This window comes from Chiloscyllium punctatum, chromosome 33, assembly GCF_047496795.1.
Source record: "Chiloscyllium punctatum isolate Juve2018m chromosome 33, sChiPun1.3, whole genome shotgun sequence".
Taxonomy (NCBI): domain Eukaryota; kingdom Metazoa; phylum Chordata; class Chondrichthyes; order Orectolobiformes; family Hemiscylliidae; genus Chiloscyllium; species Chiloscyllium punctatum.
This window is the reverse complement of record NC_092771.1, coordinates 74,874,262-74,899,603: the sequence shown is the minus strand read 5'-3', so window position 1 is coordinate 74,899,603 and position 25,342 is coordinate 74,874,262.

Sequence of the window (25,342 nt, the reverse complement as noted above, 5' to 3'; positions counted from 1 at the left end):
AATCATAATGTGGAGGAGACGTTGTTGGACTGGGGTGGACAATGTTAAAAATCACACAACACCAGGTTCCAGTCCAGCGGGTTTATTCGGGAGGTACTAGGTTTCAGAGCGCTGCTTCATCAGGTGGTTGTGGAGCACAATCATAAGGCACAGAATTTATAGCAACAGGATAGCAGTGTCATGGAATGTAATATCAAACACATTTAGTTTCAGCCTTTCACCTTTTAGGATGATCACCTGCGCTTCGAAAGCTGGTGCTTCGAAATAAACCTGTTGGACTTAAACCTGCTGTTGTGCGATTTTTTATTCACCCAATCAACCTCGCCTCGATTCTGCCAAACAGTCCCAAAATTGGCCCTGCTCCAGTTTCACACCTTAATCTGTGGACCTGTTTCATCTTTTTCCATAACTATGTTAAAACCAGGACAGTTGTGGTCACTGGGCCCAAAGTGCTCTCTGACTGACTATTCAGTCACTTGCCTGACCACATTGTCTGAGGGAGGTCCAATGTTGCACCCGCCTGAGTAGATTTAGGCCTTATTCGAGTTACATCTTGATTTAAGAAAATTTCTTGGACACATTTGACAAATTGCACTCCGTACGGGCCGTTTAGTCTGTGGGTGGCCCAGTCCATCCAGGGGAAGTTAAAATCTACAACCAATACTACATTATTATTTCATTAGGTACGCGCAATCTCTCTACACATCTGCTCCTCTAGTATCCGCTGGCTATTTGGGAATCTTGAACACTGTCACAACAGAGTGCCCATTCCCTTTTTGTTTCTAACGTCTCAACATATGGCCTCATTTGATGACTCTTAAAGCGTATCATCTCGATGCGCTGTTGTTCTGACCTCCCTCATCAAAAGGGCAGCTTCCCCTCCTCACTTACTTGTCCTTCTGTCACACCTGTAGCTTCTGTATACTGGAACACTGAGCTGCCAGTCCTGCCCTTCTCTCAGCCATGTTGCTGTTATGGTTATAATATCCCAGTCCCCAGAGCTAATCCATGCTCCGAGCTAGTCTTCCTTACCAGTCATTGAAATAAATGCATGTTAAACCAAAAGTATTTTCCCTCCCTTGACTGTGCCCCTGGATACCCTGAATAGCAAACTTGTTCTCGATGGCTGATGCATTTTTCCACTGACTGGTCGATAGGCCCTCCCTTATTCAGAGTCCCTGCCAAACCTTTTTAAACCCTCCCCGAATAACACTAAGAAATCTCCCCGCCGGGATACTGGCGTCCCTCTGGTTCAAGTCAAACCTGTCATCTTGTATAGCTTACCTCTAGCTCAAAAGAGATCTCAATGATCCAAACCTTACCCCCGCCAATACCACCCCCCCCCCACCCCAGCTCCTCAGCCACACATTTATCTGGCCTATCTTTCTATCTTACTATTTCTATCCTCACTGGGGCAGGTGGCACTGGGAGCAATCTGGAGATCACTGCCCTTGAGGTCCTGCTTTTTAACTTCTTACCTAACTCCTGATACTCATTTCACAGGACCCCATCCCATTGTCTACCTCTGTCATGTGGGCCGATGTGCACAATGATCTCTGGCTGTTCACCCTCCCCCTTCAGAATGTTCAGTAACCGCTCAGACACATCCTTGACCCTGGTTCCCTGGAGGGAGCACACCACCCGGAGGTCTCTTCTGCAGCCACACTGTCTCCTGTCTGTCCCCCTCACAACTGAGTCCCCTATCAGCATCACTATCATTAGAGAGGATTTGGCAAACATATACTGGGAAGACTATCTGCAGTTTGTTTATATTTGGAAAGTGGGAGCATGTTAAAGTGATACAGTGAGAATTCAGGGCCAGTGTGTTCCTGACGAAGGAATAGTAAAGGCAGAAAGTCCAGTGAATACTGATCAAGCGACATCGTGAGTTTGATAAAGAAAACACAGTGCAGTAAAACCAGGTGAAGCCATTCAAAAGTTTAGGGACTGCAAGGATATCCTTAGAAATGAGGGACACACAATGACCATAAAATATCTTTGTCAGATACTATTAAGGAAAAGTCACAAGGTATTTTATCATATGTTTAGAATATGAGGATTACTGACGAAATAGTGAGGCCTGTTAGAAACCAAATCTGTGCATGGAGCCAGAGGAAGTAGGTGAGGTCTTCAATGAATAATTCTCTCCTGTATTCACACAGGAGAAAGGCATTGTAGCCAGGGATTTTATTCGGGATGGTGAGGTTCGAGAATATGTTAAGATCAATACGGAGGAGGTATTAAATGTTTTCATAGGCATAAAGCTGGAGAAATCCCCAGTGCCCGCTAAAATGTATCCCAGGCTGTTGTGGGAGGTAAGGAAGGAGGTTGCTGGGGCCCTGGTGGGTATATTTAATAGATTTCTGGCCACATGTGAAGTGCCGAATGACTGGAGGATAGCTAATGTAGTTCCTCTGTTTAAGAAGGGCAGCAGGGATAGCCCAGGTAATTACAGAGCAGATAGTCTGATAGCAGGGGGAGGGAAATTATTGGAAACAATTCTGAGGATGAATCAACACTTACAAAGGTCAGGATCATCTCGGCTCAATCCTCACAGATTTGGGAGAGGAAGATACTGTCTGAGAAATTCAGTGGAGTTTTTTGAAATGGTGTCTACAAGTATTGATGAGGGCAGTGCAGATGTTAAATGGAATTGAATAAGGCCTTTGACAAGTTCACACACGGAAGGCTGATCCAAAAGTAAAGAGCCATTGGGGTCCAAGGCAAGTTGGTAAATTGGATCCACAATTGATGGACAGACTGCTTCGTGTTTGAAATTCCTTCACCAGTGGGTGTACCACAGGGATCTGTGTAGGAACCATTGCTGTTTATAATATGCATTAATAACTGAGATGTGAAAGCAGAATGAACCACTAGTACGCTCGCAGTGAGGCGGATGATCTCAGTCTACAGTCCGATGTCTTCCAGTAGATAATTTGAACAGGGTTTAGTAGTGATCGAAGTGAGATAATACCCTGTGGGAGGAACGATAAGCGGCGGACAGACATAATGAACGGTAGGTCCTTGTGGAGTACTGAGGAATACAGGGACCTTGGTGGACAAGTCCATAGATCCCTGAAGGTATCAGCACAGGGAGACAGGGTGGGGAATGGACCTGACCTGGGGGTGGGATGAGGACCAACATTCTGGTGGGGCAAATTACTGGAGCGGCTTGAGAGTATATAAACTTGTCTGGCAGGTGTTTGGACCTTAAACTGTCATAAAGACAGAAAGAAGATTGAGCCTGATACACAAGTTAAAGAGAGCAATTTCAACAGACAAGGCAGGCAAGAACATAGCAGGGAATAGGGAACAACTGATGATTAACCTGCATTTATTTCAATGCAAGGGGCCTGACAGCTAAGGAAGGTGAACGCGGGGATGGAAGAGAATATGGGACTGGAAGATTATAGTTATCGTTGTGCTACTATCTGCGTGGAATATACATATTCTCCCCGTGTCTGCGTGGGTGCTCTGGTTTCCTCCCACAGTCACAAAGATGTGCAGTTTAGGTGAATTGGCCATGCTAAGTTGCCATAGTGTTAGGTGAAGATGTAAATGTAGGGGAATGGGTCTGGGTGGGTTGCTCTTCGGAGGGTCAGTGTAGACTTTTTGGACCAAAGAGCCTGTTTCCGCACTGTAAGTAAACTAATCAAATCAAATCATTACAGAAACACTGCTGAGGGAGGGACAGGACCAACAAATCATTTTTTCAAGATAGAGAGACCACAGGAAGTATAGAAGGGTTGGCAAGAGAGGAAGGACACGTGATGGTGGGTTTTGAGTGTATGAAACATCACAGCAATACTTAGAGAGGACAATCCTACGGGATCGGGTACTGTGTTAGTGGAACTGTGGAATAAGAATGGGTGATCACTTTGATACGAGTGTACCAACCCTGAATACTCTGTGGCAGACTGAGGAACAAATACGTCGGGAGATCTCCTGTCTGTACCTGACATATGCTTACTTCTTTTTCTGAACTTTTCTAATCATCCAGCATTCCCTAAACCTTACCAGCCTTTCCTTTTACCCTAACAGGAACACTGTATACTGTCTCTGGACTGCCGTGATCTCATTTTGGAAGGCTTCCCAATTTCCAATGGTAAAGGTTTCATTCTCTCAAAATGGAAACTCCCCAATTACTGCATCTCACGGAATTGCCACTTGAAAATAATGAAAAAAAGAACATTCCAAACAAAGGCTTTGATGTGGTGAGCTCTGGTCAGTCATGTACATACACACGGAGATTACTTTCTACCAGAGCAGCACCAGGTCAGTGTCAGGCACACAGACAGAATGGACAAATAGATTCACATTTGATCTCACATCTCCCAGCCTGAGAATCTGAAGCTCTGCACAGCCATTATGGTAAATATCTGCATAAATAGGACAGCGAGATCAGCCCAATAGTCCGATCAAAAAGAGTCAGTCATTCAAATTGTAATATCCTTCAGGTTCCACAACCCATTCTCGGTCCCATCCTGCAGGTTCTATGAATCCAGCTCTCTCTAGCTTCCTGCAGCATCCACGTCCCTTCATACATTTGTACCATCCTCCAGGATCTGCAGCCCTTCCTACTTCTGTAACACCTTGTGGCTCTCTGGTGTTCCTTCCTCTGCAATGTTCCCCAGTGGGGACTGAAGGGTGATGGGGTTTACAGAGACAGTGAATGATATCAGGATGGGAGGGTGTTGCAGGTATTAGGAATACTGCTGTGGTTCAAAAAAGAGGCTTCAGGACTTTTGAGGGTTGATGCTAATAAAGGAGGTTTCAGAGCGAAGGAGGATTGTCAGGACATGAAGAGGTTTCACTGTTTATGAGAGTTGTCGGGATCAGAGGAAGTTACCAAGATAGGGAGGGTTTAAGATTGCAGGATTCCACAAACAACCTTTACAAGGTCAAAGGCAGGATTCTTGACAGTTTGGAGGAACAGAAGAATCTTGAAGTCCACGTCCGTAGATTCCTCAATGTTGATTGCCTTGTTCAGAAGGTGTATGGTGTGTTGGCTTTCATTAGCGGGGGATTGAGTTTAAGTTCCACGAAGTTACGCTGCAGCTCTATCGAGTCCTGGTTAGAGAACATTTGGTATATTGTGTTCAGTTCTGGTTGCCTCATTATCAGAAAGATGTGGAAGCTTTAAAGAGGGTGTAGAGGAGATTTATCAGGAGTGGAGGTCTAATGAAGAAAGGTTGAGGGAATTAGGGCTTTTCTCATTGGAATAAAAAAGGATGAGAAGTGACTTGATAGAAGTGAACGAGATGATTTGAGGCCTCAATAGAGAGGATAACCAGATATCTTTCCATTTGCATAAATGGCTAAAATGAGGGGACATAAGTGGAAGGAGATTGGAGAAAGTTTTACGGGAAATGTGAGAGGGTTTTTTTTTACACATAGAGTGGCAGATGCATGGAATGCACTGCCAACATTTGTAATCGAGTCCAATACATTCGGACCATTTAAGCAACACTTAGATAGGCACATGGATGATAGTAAAATGTAGGGTCTGTAGTTTAGTTTAATCTGAGAGTAGAATAAAAGGTCAGTGCAACGTGGAGGGCCGAAGGGCCTGCACTGTGCTGTACTGCTCTATATTCTAAATAAGGAGGTTCACAATGGCACAAAGAGGTTTCAGAAAGCTGGAGAGATGGGATCTGAATGAAGAGACACAAATACGAAGGGTTGCTAGGATTGTCAGGAGGTAACAGAGACAGCAATGGTCTGATCTGGAGCAGACGACCCAGACTGGGCGGGGTGTGAGGACTAGAGGTGGTTTCACAGGGATGGAGGACCAGAGAGCCACAAGGTGTTACAGAAATGTGGAGAGCTGTAGGGTCTACAGGAGTTCATGGAGATGGGGAGGTGGGGAGGGATGAAGCAGTTACAGGTATAAGGATGTTGGTAGGATGGGGTGGTTTGCACAGACAGGAATGTTTTAGGTGAATGGAGCACATTACAGAAATCTAGACAGTTTTATAAATTAAAAGAACAAGCAGATATGTGGAGAGCAGTCGTGACTGAAGATGTTTATAGTTATTGAAAGGCCTTGGTTCTGGGGGTTATTTAGGTATAGAGGGGGTGGTGTCTGACAATTTTACCGGGAGATAAGGACATCCATTTTGGTTGGAGACAGTTTCACAGATAAGGGAGCATTAGTAACTCCTACAGTTTGGTCAAAGTTGAAAGTTTGAAGGGGAAGGTGACATTTACACAGATAGGGATGTAAGAGATGGAGAAGGTTATGGAGATGAGTAGATGAGGGACAGACTGGAAGACCTGACATTTACAGGATGGGTGATAGGCAAGGGAGGATGTTACACAGATAGTGAGTCTTTTCAGAACTGGATCACATAGTCACAGGCATTACAGTGAGTTCTACAGATCAGGAGTGGTGCAGGGACCTGAGATTGATCATGTCTTTAGGACTGGAAAAAGATATGAATAGCTTAAACTCTATGTATGCGGTTTTCTTTTTCCTGAACAGAGCCTCAATATCCCTCATCAGCCAGGGATCCCTTAACCTGCCAGATTTTCCCTTCACTCTAACAGGGACATACTGGCTCTGGACTGTTGAGATCACACTTTTAAAAGCTTCCCGTTTGCCAGTCATTCATTTTCCTTCAAACAGTCTCTGCCATTATGATGGCAGTCATAATGTAGAGGAGCCGGTGTTGGAATGGAGTGTTAAACGCTAAAAATCACAACACCAGCTTACAATCCAGCAGGTTTATCTGGAGGCACTAGGTTTCGGAGCGCTACTTCATCAGGTGGTTATGGAGCACAATCATAAGGCTCAGAATTTATAGCAACAGGATAGCAGTGTCATGGAATGTAATATCAAACAAATTTTGTTGAATCCTTTCATATTTTAGGATGATCACCTGCGCTTCGAAAGCTAGTGCTTCAAAATAAAACTGTTGAACTATATCCTGGTGTTGTGTGAGTTTTAATTCACACAATCGACCTCGCTCGATCCTGCCTCATGGCCCCAAATCTGGCCCTGCTCCAGTTTCACACCTTAATCTGTCAGCCTGTCTGATCTTTTTCCATAACAATGTTAAAACGAAGTCAGTTGTGGTCACTGGACCCAAAGGAAAGGCCAGGTAATTACAGAGCAAATAGTCTGACAGCAGTGGGAGGGAAATTATTGGGAACAATTCTGAGGGACAGTTTGAATCAATAACTGGAAAGGCAGCAAACAATTCGGGGTAGTCAGCACGGATTGGGTAAAGATCCTGTCTGATGAATTCAGCTGAGCTTTCTTTGAAATTACGATTGAAAATGTTGATGAGGGCAGTGCAGATGATGTGGGTTCCAGGGAGTTCATTACGGCCTTTGACAAGGCCCCACATGGAAGGCTGGTCCAAAAGGGAAGAGCCACTGGGATCCAAGGCAAGTTGGCAAATTGGATCCAAAGCTGGTGGAGGGTTGTTTCTGTGATGAGAAGCCTTTCACCAGCGGATGTACCACAGCGATCTGTGCAGGAACCATCGCTGTTTATTATGTACATTAATGAGTTGGATGTGATAGCAGAAGGTTTACAGATGACATGAAGGGTGAGGGTGTTATCCACAGTGAGGGGGATGGTCACAGGCTACAGTCTGAAGGTTGAAGTTGGGACTGAATTTCAAAGAGTCATTTCAATTGATAAGGCAGACAAGAGCAGAGCAGGCAATGAGGGAAAACCGATCAATTAAACTGCACTTATTTTGATGTAAAAGGCCTGACAGATAAGGCAGATGAGTGCATGGCATAGGATGGGAACATGGGACTGAAATATCACAGGTATTACAGAACAACAGCTGAGGGAGGGACAGGACCGGCAGCTCAATGTTCCAGGGACAGATGCTATCGGAAGGACAGAACAGGAAGCAAAAGTGGAGGGAGAGTGGAGTTCTTGATTAGTGAAAAAAATCACTGCAGCACTTAGAGAGGATATGTCTGGGGATCGCCCAGTGAAATTCTCTTAGTGGAACTGAGAAAAAAGAATGAGTCATCACTTTGATATGACTGTATTACAGGCCCCCAATAGTCAACGGGAAATAGAGCAGTAAATATATCAGGAGATCTCAGATATCTAACAATAATAGGGCTTTAATGGTTGGAGATTTTAACTTTCCATCCCCAGACTGGGACTGCCATAATGTATACAGCTTGGATGGGAGGAATTCATTCAGTATGTTCAAGAAAACTGTCTCAGTCAATATGGAAATGGCCTGACTGCAGAAAGGGATAAAACCTGACCTCCCCTTGGGAAACAAAAGTAGGGAAAGGGACTGAAGTGTTTGTAGGGGAGCACTTTGTCAAAATCACCATACTTCTATTAGTTTGAACATAAATGTCATGTCAGAACTTACTGTGCAGACACTCTGGGGAAGTCAGGGAAATAAACAGTGATGTCTTCACAAGACTCCCCATTGGCGAACAGGAGGTGCTGAAGGTTTTAAATCGCATAAAAAGTAGACAACTCTCTCGGAACTAATCAGGTGGATCCCATGGCATTCTGGGGGTGGGGGGGGGGGGGGGAGGGAAGAGTTAGGGAAGAAATTGCGGGGTACCTTAGAGAGATATTTCTATCAAAGACAGCTACAGGTAATGAGCTTGGAGTCTGGAGAGTGACTAATGCTGTGCCAGTATTTAAGAAAGGCTGCGAGGGAAAGCCAGGGACTAAAGACCAATTAGCTTGATGTAAGTTGTGCGAATGTTGTTGGAAGCGATTCTGCGGGACAGCAGTTACATGCATTTGGAAAGGCAATGATTGATTAAGGATCGTCAGCACAGCTTTGTGCATACAAGGTAGTGTCTCACAAAGTTGACTGAGTTTGTCAAAGAGGTGATTAAGAAGATAGACGAAGACAGAGCAGTAGACATTGTCTATCCTGACTTCAGCAAGGCCTTTGACAGGGTTTATCATGGTGCACTGGTTAGTAAGGTTAGATTACATGGGATCAGGGAGAGCGAGACAAACGGACACAAAATGGGCTTGACAGTAGGAGACAGAGGGTAGTGGGAGAGGTTTGTTGTGTGGACTGGAGGCTCTGACCAGCGGTGGGCCATAAGGATTGGTGCTGGGGCCACATGTGCAGTATTTACATAAACGAGAATATAGGAATCATTGTTAGTAAGCAAAATAAGTGTTACAGTGGGGAGTGAAGACAGTTATCGAAGAGGCTCTTGATCAACTGGACAAGTGGGTCAAGGAATGAAAGATGGATTTTAATTAATGGATTTTGTTAAGACAAAATAGGGACGACTAACACTGTTAATGGTAGGGCCCTGTTCAATGCTGTCGAACAGACAGTGAGACCAAGGAGTGCAGTGACATTGTTCCTTGTAAGCGGTGTCACGGGTGGACAGGGTGGTGAAAGCGGATGAGGCACACTTGCCATCATGGGTCAGAGCATTGAATACCTGAATTGGTCCATCATGATACGGCTGTACAAGACATTGCTGGATCACCAGTTGGAGCACTGTGTAGAATTCTGATCATCCCGATTTAGGAAGCATTTTCTGAAACTGTACACTGATCAAAGATTGACGAAGATGTTATTGATACTGGAGGGTTTGACTTGGTGGATAAGCTGGGATGCACAACAGTGGGAATGAGATAGCTTTTGCAGATAAAGTTAAGGAGAATGTAAGGAAATTCTACAGCATACAAGTACAAAAAAAGCAACTGGAGAGACAATAAGGCCCCTCAGGTATGGAACCACAGGAGATGGGCGAGACACTAAATGAATATATCATGTCAGAACATACTGTGGACAAAGACCTGGAAACAAAGGGAAAGAAACAGTGATGTCTTGTAAAGAGTCCCCATTACAGGAGAGGTGGTGTTGGATGTCTAAGAACTCAAATGGAGAAAAACCCTAAGGTCCTGAACAACTGTATCCGAGAACATTGTAGCAAAGTAGTGGCAGGGACACGAGCAGAAATATTTATATCATTGTCCTGCGTATTTCCATTTGGCATAGGTGGCTGAGGGGTGACTTATAACGCTTTATAAACCATGAGGGGTACAGGTAACGTGAATAGTGAAGGTCTCTACCCCAGGGTAGGGGAGTCCATAACTAGAGGGCAGAAATATGAGGTGGGAGAGGGAAGACTTAAAAGGGATCAGAGAAGGACATTTTTCACAGAGAGCATGGTGCACATATTGAATGAGTTGCAAGGAGAAGTGATGGAGAGAAGCACAATGACAACATGGAAAACACATTTTGGGTAGATACATGGAGAGGAGAAGGCTTGAAGGGATATGAGCCATTTGCAGGGAAAGGTGACCCGTTCAGGAACCATCTTCAGCATCGACTAGTTGGATCAAAGTAAAGGTTCTGTTTCTGTGCTGCATGACTCTGTCATTGGAGGAGGAGACTACAGAGATAAGGCACACTGTAGACACTGAAGCAACTTACAGTGATAGGGATGATAGTCTGGAATGCAATACATTTCAAATATGTGGTGGGACTATAGGGAAGAGAGGAGGCTACAGGGACAGGAACTGTTACAGGAGTTAAAAATTATTGAAGACGCCGGTCTATGCGACATGCCATAGATACAGTGTTGGAGAGGGAAATACAGAACAGAGAGATCCCAGGCAGCATTCCCACCCTCTCTTGGGAAGCCTGCTTTCCCCTCTGTTGTACTGATGCTCACTAAGACATCACAGGCCTGGATTGATAACTGTGACACCCCGATGCTGTCTTAGTACAACAAAACTTACAGCAGGGGTGGTGATTGAGACTGAGGTGTGTCTGTACTCTGCTCCCCCTCCAGCACTGTATCGATGTCATGTCTTGTTAGCCGATATATGGAGCCCTCTCATTGCTCTCTGCTCTGTGCACTGTGAGTGATCTTACCTCACTGCAGGATTTATTGAAGGCTCCAGATCTCCCTGCCCTTTGTCTCTCTGGCTAAACAACCATCTTCAATGAGGTGATGGATGAGACACCCAGCAGCTGTGAAGTCTATTGAGTCAGGACCTTCCTGAGCACCTACAGGAGACAGACAAATAGACATAATGGGAATTTATACTGATGTCGTGAGAGTTACACATGGTGAATGGTCCTGAGTAAAACAGAGATCTATAAAATCCCAGATTCCGTCCTTGGTCTGTGCTGCTGCATCTCTCTGGGGTGTAGAAATCTGTTGATTCAGGATCTGGAGTGGCTATAAGGGCGAGGGGCATTGACAGAGGCAGCAATTAGTCCCATACAGTGAGGGATACCATATGGGGAGATACTGAGTGATATCACCAGAGTGATGGAAGGAATCAGGCTCAAACAATCATGTCAGGAGGTTTTAGAATCAAACAATTGTGTAGGAAGAAGGGGTTCTGCTTCATGATGGTATAACTGGTCAGGAATGAGCAACCAGTGAGTAGGTGAAGTGATGGTCTAGTGGCATTATTGCTAGAGAATGTATCCAAAACCTCAGCTAATGTTCACGGGAGACAAGTCTGAATCACACCATCAGAAATGGGGGAATTTGAAATCAATAATTTTAAAGATAATAATTAATAATCCATAAATAACTATGAGACAATTGCCAATGAACAAAAAATCCAAACACTTGTCATTTCGAGAAGGACATTTGCTATTCTCACGTGGTCTGCACGACATACCCACAGCAAAATGTTTGCCTCTTAATTACCCTCTAAAATGGCCAAGCAAGTTACTCAGCTCAATGGCAGCTAGGACTGGGCAAGAAAGGCTGGTCAGCCAGAGACACTAACGTCCCACGAGTTAATAAAAGCAATCCCGTTACACTGGGCCCCACTGGAACCATGATGGGACCAGTGTCCTGGCCAATCATGTCGGTAGGTTTATGGACAGGGCTGTAAACTGACAGAGAGGATGCAGGGACAGGGTTCAGGTGAAAGGAGCTTTCCAAATCCAAAGAGAAAAGGTGACGCGTCAGAACAACATGGGAATGGAACTGGAGACAAGCAGAAAGGAACAGGAAAGTTTAGTTAAAACTGTACATCAGTGAATCGGGTTGTGACAGGAAATTGTGAGAAAGAGTAAATTATGATTGTTTGGAATGGACAAAGTCTCTGCAATAAGGTAGATGGATTTGTGACACAGAGATAAAAGAGATTTAGACAGCAATGAGACATGGTTACAGGGCGAACAAAAGGTGGACATAAATATTCAATGGTTCACAACCTTGCGGAAACTCAGGCAAAATGGGCAACACTAACAATAATGGATAACAAAGGCAGTACAGAGAAATCATTTGGCCTCAGATCATGAAGTAGAGTAAGTTTGAATGTAAATTCTGGCTACTACTTGCAAAGGACACAAGCAGCAGAACAGTTTTAGCCACCAAACAGCATTTCATTGTTCATCACTGCAATAAACAGGAATCAATCAGAATTTTTAATAAAAGCATTGTGATAACTTTGGGAAACATCAATATTCCCAAAATCTAGGACATTCACACTGACAAGAGTGATATTGGAAGATGAGTTCAGACATTTTTTTTTCAGTGTTTCTTTGAATAACAAATTGTGCAACTGGCTAGGGACGTAACTATTTCAGAGCGACTGTTGTGTGATGTAACTTAGTGAATGAGTAATGTCACCTGGAGAGATCCTCTGGGAAATTGTGAGAAAGTGCAGTTTAAAGAAATATAAAGTTTTAAAGTGAATCACAGAAAGGACAAGCTACAACTAGAAACAAAAATAGTCAATTACATGAGTTTGAGAGGAGAACTTACCAAGGTGAACACGCTAAACAGATTGAAACATGTGTCTGTAAATGGACAGTGGAAAACATTTAAAGGAACAGTATAAAACACTCAACAAAAGGACATTCCATTGAAACAGTAAAAACCTCAGCAAGAAATCCCCACTGGTCCCTCACTCAGGACAAAAGGGATCATACTTGATTATGACGCTGAGAAGATCACTACAAAATACTTAAATCCTGAAGTGACAGAGTGCTTCAGGAGTAAATGTTAAATGGATTGCAAAGGGTCTGCTCGCAGGAGGAGGGCTGTGGAAAGGGGAATCATTGCCAGGGTTTAATGACACAATAGGAACATGGAGAGGAGAAGGTGCTGGAGGTGATGAGAGTGTTACAGAGAGTGGTCAGGGCCTGAGTGGTGTTACAAAGCCAGTACGGATTGCTGTAGCTGGAGGGGTTTGCAGAGGTAGGGAGGGACATATGTATTTTTATTTATTCATTCATGGGATGAGGGTGTCACTGCCTGGAACAACATTCTTTGACCCCACTGCTAATTATCCAGAGGGCAGCTCAGTGTCAGCCATATTGCTGTGGGTCTGGAGTCACATGTCGACCAGACCAGGTTAGAATGTCAGATGTCCTTCCCTAAATGAGGCAAGTGAACCAGGTGAGTTCTTCCGACTGAACAACAATGTTTTTATGATAGCCTCACCAATGTCTTTCCTACTCTCAATGCTCTCCTAATGAAGATAACCATCCCAAACTCCTGCTTCACCAGCCTGTCTCCCTGGGGTCTCTGACTGATAACACTACCCAGGGCCCGAACATTAAATGTACAAGTCCCACCCTGGTTTGTTTCACCAAAATGGAACACTTCACCTTTATCTAATTAAACTCCATCTGCTATTCTTCAGCTCACTATCCCAGCAGTACTGTTCATCTTGTTGTATCATATAATCTTCTCCACTAACCACTTTCCCACCAATGTCAGTGACACCCAAGATGCTTACTTACCAGGAAACCAATATTCCCATCCAAACCATTTATCCAATGACAAACAACAGTGGACCCACTCCACCACTGGTCACATGTCTCCGGTCAGAAAAACATATCTCCCATCACCCTCTGTATCCTACCATCAAGTAATTTTTGTATCCAGTTGACTAGCTCCTCCTGAATGCCATATCCTTTTACACTGATCTGAGCTAATTACCCAGTTTACCACAGAGAACAGTGCAGCACAAGACCCTTCGGCCATGATGCTATGACAACTTTTTATCCGACTGTAAGATCAAACTAACCTACATACCCTTTGTTAGAAACGAAAATCGCTTCTTAATAATCGCTCTAGACAAATTCAGGAAAACAAAGTTTTATTAGCAAGTCTGCCGAGTTGGGCACCCTTCTGAGAAAAAGGCGCGCCGAGGCTTACAAAGTTTCTCATTATATACAGCACAAGTCCCTCCCCTCTTTGGCTCTAAAGAGTCACGAGGTTCACATTCTAAACCGTCAGTATTTTTCCATTGTGCACCCATGTAACAAAGTCTGCAGCAGATGTCTCCCGAGTTGTTTTTGTCTACCCTGTAGTCTTATCAGTCAAGGACTTATTCTTCTCTGTCAGAGTTAGTGGTCTCATCAATCAAGGACTTGTTTTTTTTTACTCTACTCACAAAATGTCAGCATTTGCACAATTTAAATTATCCCACTTTTGAGTGTACAAAATGTTCTTACAAAAGAAGCATGTCTTGTTCTTTATTATAGAGAAGCCTGTTTTACCCCACCCCTATGGCTCTATTCCCCTTAGTCTTTAGGGTCATGCATATCTTAATTGTTTGAACCGAAATCGCCTCTCACAATTCCACCCTTTTTCTTTTTAAGATGTGCATGACAAAGATAAGCCTCCCCTCTTCAAGGGCCCGGGAAATCCTTGTTCTTTCGCAGCAACAGCACCTTAAGTTCCTGCGTTCCATGTTGGGGTACCGCCACTGCCTGGAGTTGGGAAATATTTTTCTGAATTAAAGACTGAACACAGGGGGTCAGGCAGGGTAATATGAGTAGAAGCATTACGCCCCCCCCCCAGCCACCAGTAACGCCGTGCGCCACCAACTACCACCTAGGAGACCATCCCACCATCCGATGCCACCAAGAGGACGCCAGGATTGTACCGGCACATGGGCCAATTTCCGAATTTTATCGGAAATCTTCAAAACTGCTTTACCATTATCATCAATTTTCAGACAGCAGTTAGTCAGGTTAATCTTCCCGCACATGCCCCCTTCCGAGGCCAACAGATAATCCAAGGCAAGCCGGTTTTGATATATAGCAGCCCTCATCTGATTCTGCTGCTTAGCCAGCAACTCCAGGGCCAGGGCGGTCTGGTTAGTAATGACCTCTACGGCTGCTTGGAGCCTGATAATTCGATTTAACATATAGATAGGAGTACGGTATCCCCATGATCCGTCCTGTGCCCACGTAGCCGGCCCGTAGTATTCAATAATCCGGGCCGGTGGCCACTCATCCCCCCAATCACCGACTTGGATATCCCTTGGCGACCTACGCAGGGATTCAAAGAGTTTAACTCCCAAATCATCGCCTTCCTCCCGGGGTAATAGGAAGAACGCAGGTCGTATTAGACCCAGGAAGCATACTCCAGCCCATCCCATGGGCAGTTTGGAGTATGCCTGATTACCGCATATCCAGAATAGGCCATCTGGAGCAGGCCTTCCCTGCCTCACAACGTCATCCCACAGCTCCTTTACCCCAGGGAGGCCCTCATAAGGACCAGGACCACTGCAATTCCAGTATTCGGATTCTTGGCCCCGTGGCAGAGTCTGGACAGGATTATCCCAGCATTGATTCCCCTGACAACCACCGCTCCAGACTCTCATCATGCCATCGGAAGAGTCAGCACTTAGCTCGTCAGAGGAGGAATCAGTATGTAACCGAACGCAATTTTGATGATCTCGGTTTGCAATGTACCAAGTAATATTCTCAGGCCACCATACTTGTGTGGTCGCATTCAATACACTCTGACAGGGACTAATTCCTACCTCCACGGTCCCCTTGCCTTCAACACGTAACTGGCCCTCAGGGCTATTTGTCAGTCTCCACCCCTGGCTTTTCCTTTCGTTGACATGTGTCCAATTGTATTGAAGCAATTCCCATATATCTAAGCTTTGACCAGACCACGGCCATTGTTCTGACATATGCGGCCCCCCACAAACCCAGCAATTGCTAACATTTAAAACAGTGGCAATCCTAGAGGTGAGATCAATAAACAGGTTTTGTGTTACCTCAGGGAGCTCAATCTTCTCTTCTACCTCTTTGTGTATAGATGGCACTTTAGAGACAACGACCGTTCTCTGACGGTCCTGCTCTTTCTCCAACTCCCGATCAGTGTTCTGTACTCTGGTCTCCTTGACTCTGTCAACCTGCTCTCTGAGCAACACGGAGGGTAGGCCCCACTGCCCAGCTTTGTTAACACACACCCAGCGGTCATTTTTAGGGCATCCACGGACTTTGCCACAGTACCCTTTATTATACACTTGATAATAGGGTTTTCCACCCTCCCAACATTCTTGCCGTGCATTCACATCGTAACACCGATCGTTCACATGGGAGTGAGACACAAATGATCCCGAGTAGATCTGACTCCCAAGCCTCACCGTAGTCCGACATTTGTCACATCTCCCCTCGCCCTCCCCCACATACAGGAGTAAACTGATCAATATTCCCACCAATACAGTCCAGGCAGAGTTCATTATCGCTGTCTTTTCAGCTTTACCACCAACGGTTTGTCCCCTGGCCCGCATGTCCAAGTGCTGTCTCCTTCTGGCGGAACAGGTCCCTTTATCCTCGATGCGTGGGCCCACCCTTTTTCTTTCGTCCGAACAGCGGCTTCAGTTGTTAACAGAACCAGGAACGGTCCTTCCCACTGCGGCTGGAGCTTTTCGGCCTTCCAGGTCTTAACAAGTACCCAATCTCCGGGCTCCAACTTATGCAAGAGGAAGTCGAGCGGCGGAGTCTGAGCCAGGAGACCCTTCCTCCGGAGTTCTGTAAAAGAACGGGATAAGGCCAGTAAATAGTTTCTGACAAATACATCTCCCCCTTGTAGAGTGGGACATCCATCAACCTTACTCCAATATGGTAATCCGAACAGCATCTCATAGGGGGAGACCCCGATATCCCGGTGAGGTGCTGTACGTATCCTCAATAGGGCAATGGGCAGGCACTTCGGCCAAGGTAACTTAGTTTCTAACACCAGCTTAGTCAATTGGGTCTTGAGCGTGCCATTCATTCTCTCAACTCGACCCGAGCTCTGAGGATGCCAGGGTGCATGGAATTTCCATTGGATACCCAGGGCAGTACAGATCAAATGGTGTAGCTTAGAAACAAAATGTGTCCCGCAGTCGGAGTCGATAGATTCCTTTATGCCATATCTCGGGATTATGTTCTCTAACAATAGTCGGGCCACGGTTGGTGCATCGGCTTTGGCAGTTGGGAAAGCCTCTACCCAGTGAGTGAAATGGTCTACTATTACTAGCAGATACTTCCATCTCTGTACTGGGGGTAAGTCTGTAAAGTCTATTTGGATCCTCTGGAATGGCCTAATTGCGAGGGGCTGACCACCAGCTGGCATAGAACGCATGGCATTCTTGTTAATACGCTGGCAAGTGGAGCATCCGACTATTTCTTGTTGGGCTAACGTGTATATCCCCCTGCATACATAGTCTCTCAGGATCGTGTCACACATGGCTTGCACCCCCCAATGGGTCTGATGGTGTAATCGGTGCAGAATACCCCGGGTGATCTGTTTGTTCAGTACTTGTCTCCCATCAGGAACCGTCCACTTCCCGTTAGTTTCTAGCCGGGCACCCAATTGATCCATTCTTCCAAACTCCACCTGGGTGAAGACGGGTTGTTTAGCGAGCCCTTCACGCAACGGTATTAATGTTAATAATTGGACGGGTTTTTCGACCGCTGCCCGCTTGGCTTCCTCATCTGCCAACCGGTTTCCCACTGCTTCCGGTGTCGACATCTTCTGGTGACCGGGTACATGGACTACTGCGAGTTCCATAGGTAACGCCAGGGCTTCCAACGTTAGGCTGATCATTTGTTCGTGAGCTAATTCTTTTCCCCGGGAATTTATCAATCCTCGCTCTTTCCAGATTTTCCCGAAAGTATGAACGATTCCGTATGCATACTTTGAGTCAGTATATATGGTCCCCACTTTCCCTTCCAACAACTGAAGGGCCCTCTGGAGGGCGTACAACTCACAGGATTGGGCCGATCACTGCCCGGGCAGTCGTCCGGACTCGATCATCCGTTTTGTTGCACCATCTACGACAGCATAGCCACTGTACCGGACCCCACTGATGCACCGGGAGGACCCGTCGATGTACAGTTCCTGTCCTCCACCCAGCGGAGCCTCTTGCAGGTCCTCTCGGCTTTTGGTCTGCAAGTCTACAAATTCCACACAATCATGCTCCTGTTCCCCATCTGCAGGACGTCCGTATAGAAACTGGGCTGGGTTGCAACTGAGATCTTTTGCAAAATTGAGATCGCCTCCGGTCATCAAAATCGTCTCATACTTCAGGATGCGAGAGTCTGTTAACCAGCGTTGAGCCTTTTGAGCCAGTATGGTACTAACCGAATGTGGGGAGTACACTGTGATTTTTCCTCCAAAAGTAAGTTTCCGGGCCTCTTCTACTAACATTGCCGTAGCTGCCACTGCCTGTATACAGGTCGGCCATCCACATGATACAGGGTCTAACATTTTTGACAAAAATGCAACCGGCTGACGTTTCCCTGCACGCAGCTGGGTAAGCACACCCTGGGCAATTCCGCCGGCGCTATTGACATATAACTGGAACGGTTCCTTCAGGGTGGGTAAAGCCAATACCGGAGCTCGGATCAGTTTACTTTTAATAATATTAAATCGCTGCTCCTCCTCATCTGACCAGTCCACCTTTTGTCCTTCTTGTCCCAGTTTGTCGTACAAAAATTTTACTAGAGTGGTGTAACTTTCAGTCCATATCCGGCAATACCCTACCAACCCCAGGAATTGTCTGATTTCCTTCTTCGTCCTGGGTATTGGCATACCCGTAATCCCCGATATTCGTTCTGGCGTGATACGGCGATGCCCCTTACTGACTCGATGGCCCAGATATCTTACTTCTTGCTCCACAAACTGGAGTTTTGTCCTGGAGACGCGTAGGCCCTGTTTCCCAGGAAGTTGAGCAGGGCAACGGTGTCTGCTCGTACCTCCTCTTCTCTTGGTCCTGAGAGTAAGAGATCATCGACATATTGGAGCAATTGATTCTCCGCGTTACACCGAAATCCTCCTAGGATCTGCTCCAGTATTTGTCCAAACAAGTTGGGTGACTCCGTGAATCCCTGCGGCAAAACCGTCCATCTTAACTGTCGCTTTCGTCCTGTGAAGGGATTCTCCCATTCAAAGGCAAAAAGGTTCCGACTTTCTTCGTCAAGGGGGCAACTCCAGAAGGCATCCTTCAGATCTATTACGCTGAACCATTCATGTTCGGGGGGACTTTTACTCATTAACGTGTAGGGATTGGGTACCACCGGGTATCTAGCCTGGACTACTTCATTCAACCCCCGCAAGTCTTGCACCAGCCTATACGTCCCATCCGGCTTTCTCACAGGGAGTATTGGAGTATTGAAAGGGGACATACATTCCTCCAGCAGTCCATCTGTGATTAATCTTTCTATCACAGGTTGTAACCCTTCCCGTCCTTCCATAGCAATCGGGTACTGTTTCCTTCTTACCGGGCCTCTTCCTGGTAACATGGTGATTTGGAGAGGTTTGATGTTGAGACCACCTCTGTTCCCCTCTCGGTACCATACGTCCGGGTCTATTTGTTGATCATCTTCTTCGGTGAGGGCGAACAACCTTACCACCATTTCCCCGTTACTTGGTACCGTTCCGATCCCTAGTTTGACCTGCAAGTCTCTTCCTAACAAATTAAACCCCGGGGATGGCAGTAGAAGGAGGTCTCGTTTAGTAGTTCTGTTTTCATACCCTATTTCCACGTCCTCCACTACTGGGACTTGCAATTTCTTTCCTCCAATGCCAGATACCCCCATAACTGTTCTTCCTGCTCGGGCGCCGGGGGGTATTTGGATTATACTTGATCTTTCGGCTCCCGAGTCCACCATAAATGTGATCTCCGACCCTTGGGGCCCTACTTTCAAGTTTACCAGGTGTTCCTGTCGATAGTCCTTTTGCCACCAAGGGTAGGAACCCCCGACCTCCCTAATCTTCCTCCATCAGTGCGTACGACCGCACTTCCCGCTTGTAGCGGGGGCACTCTCGCTTAAAATGTCCCTCTTCATTACAGTAGTAACATCTGAGTATCCTCCTCGTTTCCCTGTCGCGGCCTCGAGTTCCTCCACCCTTCCTTTGTTCCAGCCACGGTCCTCTTTTCCTCTGCTCTTGCCACGACTCTCCCCTTTCCTGTTTCTGCCACGGCTCTCCCTTTTCCCTCCTTCCAGCTGTCACTTGCTGCACCGTCTGCATCATTATCTTTGTCGCCTTCTTTTGCTTCTCATCGTCCCTTCTCACAAACACCTTTTGCGCCTCCCGTAGTAGTTCACTTAGAGGTTTACTATCCCAATCATCCATTTTCTCTAACTTCTTTCGTATGTCCGGCCAGGCTTTTGATACAAACTCTACCCGTATGAGTTGTTGTCCTACTTCCGTCTTAGGGTCCACCCCAGCGAACTGCTGCAAGTTCTTCCTAATCCTGTCTAGGAAGTCCGTAAGGGTTTCCTCCAGGGTTTTGATGATTCCCAAAGGCCTTGGTAAAATTGTGCCCCTTTGGGGCTGCCTGCCTTATTCCTTTTATCCAATATTCCCGCATGTCCCTCATGTTGCGCCGTCCTTCCTCCGTTTGCTTATCCCACTCGGGGTCGGTGAGGGGAAATTTCTGCTCCCCTCCTGCTCTTCCCTCTCTCTCCCAGACCAACAGCGCAGCTTGTCGTATCATCTGTCGCTCCTGGCGAGAGAACAATGTTCCCATGATGGAATACATCTCATCCCACGTGTAAGTATTCGGCCCCAGGAACTGATCTAATTGCTCAGCCAGGCCCATGGGGTCCTCCAGCAGGCCCTTCATCTCCCTCTTGTAATTCCGTACTTCAGTACTCGGTAAGGGGACGTTCACATATCCCGTCCCTCCTTCCTCACCTCCCATGGGCACTTCCCGGAGCGGATTCATTCTTGCAATCGGGACAGAGTTCTGTCTGCGACTCTTCTCAGCTTGAGATCGAGTCTGTACTCCTGAGGCTCCTGGTGGTTCCTCCCCGTCTTCTTCCCCTTCCCCTGAATCGTCGCCACCCGAAGGAATATTTTGTGGGGCAGACGCGGTCACGTAGGGCGGCGGTAAGTGATCTAAAGGTTCCCATTCTTTCTGCCCTTTCGAGTCTTCATTAGTTACCTTCATTTTGCAAGATATTGTGACCGGTAACCAGCAAAGGGCGTAATCACTTTCCTCCCGAGTAACATTAGGTTTTGAATTGACATATAAAATTAGAGCTTGCCGGACCCAGTCTTCGTCAGTACTGAATCTAGGCCACCACACGGAGTCGCCCTGAATAGGTTTCTGGGACCACGTTTGACAGTATTTAACCATCTTTTTTCTAGATTTTCCTATTCTCCTACCCTGATCCCAATTATTTAACATTCTTCCTAACAGACTATCGTCAGGTACCCCGGGGTATTTGTCATCGTCTACGTTCAAGCCTACCTTTCCCTTATTCGCCTTAGATCCCTTATTTCCCATTGCCGAGGACTTTGTAAAATCGGAGAATCTTGTATTATCCCGTGATAATCTATCACTATTTAGCCAATTCCCGGACCTTCAGTCCCGTGATCGCCCAGGTCCCTTTGCAGGCACCCCCGGTCTCTGGATTCCTGTGTCCTACGTCTCTGTGAAACAGATCACAGGCACCCCGTAGGTCCACGTTCCTCCACAAACGCGGTCTCTGCAAAATCTCTCACAGACGAGCCCCGGTCTCCAGATTCCTGAGTCCCACGTCTCTGTAGAAAAATCTACAGGCACTCCGCAGGTCCCCAGTCCTCCGGAAACATGGTCCCCGCAAGTTTTTTCTTATCTGGGTTCGGTGCACCGAAATTACTCGATCGTTAACCGTCCCCACCGCCTTGGTCACAACCCCTCCTTTGTTTTCCTGAGCCTTCCGGATATCACTCGCTCAAGCCGCGCGGGGCGACAAGCAAGAAATCAGGGACTGCCGAACTCGGCAGGGTGCACCTTCTCCGATGTCCTTCCTCAGCTCCCCTCGCGGCCGGAGTGTTGATCGGACAAGCCCCAAAGTTTGTTAGAAACGAAAATCGCTTCTCAATAATCGCTCTAGACAAATTCAGGAAAACAAAGTTTTATTAGCAAGTCTGCAGAGTTGGGCACCCTTCTGAGAAAAAGGCGCGCTGAGGCTTACAATGTTTCTCATTATATACAGCAAAAGTCCCTCCCCTCTTTGGCTCTAAAGAGTCACGAGGTTCACATTCTAAACCGTCAGTATTTTTTTCATTCTGCACCCTTGTCACAAAGTCTGCAGCGCGAGTTGGTTTTTTATTACCCTGTAGTCTTATCGGTCAAGGACTTATTCTTCTCTGTCTGTGTTAGTGGTCTTATCAATCTGTAGCAGATGTCTCTTGAGTTGTTTTTCTATCGTGCAGTCTTATCAGTCAAGGACTTATTCTTCTCTGTCTGTGTTAGTGGTCTCATCAATCAAGGACTTGTTTTTTTACTCTGCTCACAAAATGTCAGCATTTGCACAATTTAAATTATCCCACTTTTGAGTATACAAAATGTTCTTACAAAAGAAGCTTGTCTTGTCCTTTATTATGAAGAGGCCTGTTTTACCCCAACCCCTATGGCTCTATTCCCCTTAGTTTTTAGGGTCATGCACATTTTAATTGTTTGAACCGAAATCGCCTCTCACAATGATTGGTTAGCACAAAGCAATCGGAGAGTCAGGATAAATGAATCTTCATGATAAAGGTGTATCTGCTGGAGGACCACAGCTATCAGTCCGATGGCATCAGTTATTTACACTCTATACTGATAGTCTGAAGGAGGGAGCTGAGTGCAATATACATCTGAGTTTGAGGATGACACTGAGAATCAAAAGGCAGGCTGTTATTTAATGGAGAACGCTTCCAGAAAAAGAACAGTACAAAGGGATTGGAGTGTTCCTGTGAATGAAACATAAAGTCAGCATGCTGGTGCAGCAAGTAACCAGGTTGGTACATTAGCTGGCTTCCAGTGATGAAAGGGCTGTGATATTGAGAATCTCTAAAATGGTGAGGCGATTATTCATTGGGGTTTAAATGAATGAAGAGTGATACTGCTGAAAATTACAAGACACGGAAGGGATTTGAGAATGTAGATGTTGAGAAGTTGTTACCAGTCCTGAGTGGAGTCTCGAACTCGAGGACATAGATACCGAATATGAAATATCAATTTCTATCTGAGATACAAAATGATGTCTTCTCTCAGAAGGTAGTGAATGCCTGGAATTCCCTAACCCAGAGAGGTGTGGAGGGATACAAGGAGTCGGCAAGAAAATGGAGTTAGACCTGGAGTAAATCAGCCATGTTCGTATTAAATGACAGGGAAATCTTGAGGGGCCGAATAGCCTACTGTTGTTCCTATTTATTGATTTCACATGTTATGCTTTTGCAAAGTAACTGGTTATTTTCCCCGAAGTTGTGTTGTGTAATGCTACATTTGGGTGAGCAGAGGATTTGTTTGAGTTAACGCTGGGTGGGGTATGGGATCTGTATTCACAGTAAATCTGGGTCTGTAACACGACCCACATCTGAAGCAGACGTTGCGGAGAGGGGAAGCCTGGGAACAGGGTATAGGGGTGTGTGTCTCTTCCTGACCCAGCCTGGATTTTCCAAGTACATTTCCAAAACTGCACCTAACCATCGGAGTGGCCTCGATCTGCCACTGTGTAGCAGTTCCAAAGGGCTGAATGGAACTTTAGAAGACAGTGGTGAGGGACAAGAGCGGGCCTTTCGGTCCTTTGACACTACTCCACCAGTAAATAAGGTCGTGGCTCATCTCATTGTGGTCGCAGCTACACGTTTCTCTCCATGCACCATTATCCCTGATTCACCTGTCTATGGAAAATCAGACAAAGCTAGCCTCGATATAATATAAAGATTCTGCCATCCCAAACTTCTGGGAAAGAGAATTCCCACTTGAATGAATTCCCACTTTGTGATTTTATTCTCACTCCAGATGTGACTGAGGATGGAGGGTGTCACTCTTTCCTTTTCCATTCTCACTCTTCCACTGCTCACAGCAAATTTTAAATGTAACCAGGTTGGTGACGTCGCCGATGATAAAGGTCTCAGACTGGGTCAGGTTCAGTGATAAGAACAAGTCAGGCAGATTTCTTTAGTCCGCCACAAGTTACAAACAGAACTAACGGAGGAGTATGATGGATCTGTGGGTAGCACTGCTGCCTCACATCACCAAGGAGCTGGGTCCAATTCCAACCTCGGGTGACCCTCTATGTGGAGTTTGAACATTCTCCCCCTGCCTGTGTGGGTTTTCTCCCAGTGCTCCAGTTTCCTGCCACAGTCCAAAGATGTGCAGTTTATAGTGGAGTGCCAATAGTGCCCAGGGATGCGTAGGTTAGGAGGGTTAGTTATGGGAAATGAAGGGTTACATGGATAAGATTGGGGGGCACGTCCAGGTGGGATATCGCTTGGTGGGTCAGTGTGGACTTAATAGACGGAGTGTCCTGCCTCCACACTGTAGAAGTTCTATGACAATGACAGCAAATTTAGGCTATGCAAACATCCAGTGGGTATATACCTGATCCATTCTTCTCAAGGTCTTGTATGTAGTTTTCTCTCATTCCAAGAGTAACCTGTTAAAGCCTTCATAATATAAGCCTTTCACCCCAGAAACCGTGAAATGAAATATCTCTGAACTGCTTCCAATGTAATTATATCCTTTCTCAGATAAGGAGACACAAAAAACTAATCTCACACTCAGATCATAATGTTTATAATGTCTTTATAATGTCTTAGGAACACTCTTTCCCACGGAGCAATGGAGGCAGAAATGTTGAATATTTTTTTGAGGCACAGATGGAAGGTTCATGAATAACAGAATCAAGGATTATCGAGGAATGGGCAGCATTGTGCAGAGTTGGGGAAAATGTAGACAGTGGTATCTAATGACACGGCTTCAGAACCTCCAGGAATATCATGTAAAATGAAATGATAATGTCGATAAAATATTAAGGGTGAATACAAAATGGCGATGATCCAGAAGGTCTGGTTTGCTGGGCTCTGTATCAACACACGGGCAAAGTGTTTCTCTAACCCACCCCATCCCTGGCATTTAATTTAAAATTCAACACTAAAAGAGCGATAGAATCTTTACGAATCCCGTTTTGTCGAATGGAAATGACAAAACACGGGAAAGGATCGAGAAAGTCCCAACTAGCGGTGAACCCGTCAGAAGCATCGAGCATACCTGAGGCTGTAGCTACAACCCACTCTGCTCGTTTAATAGACCCAGTTACTCACCAGGCCTTGGTCACTGTGTTCATCAAGTTACGTGAAATGATTGAAGCCACGATTGAAGAAC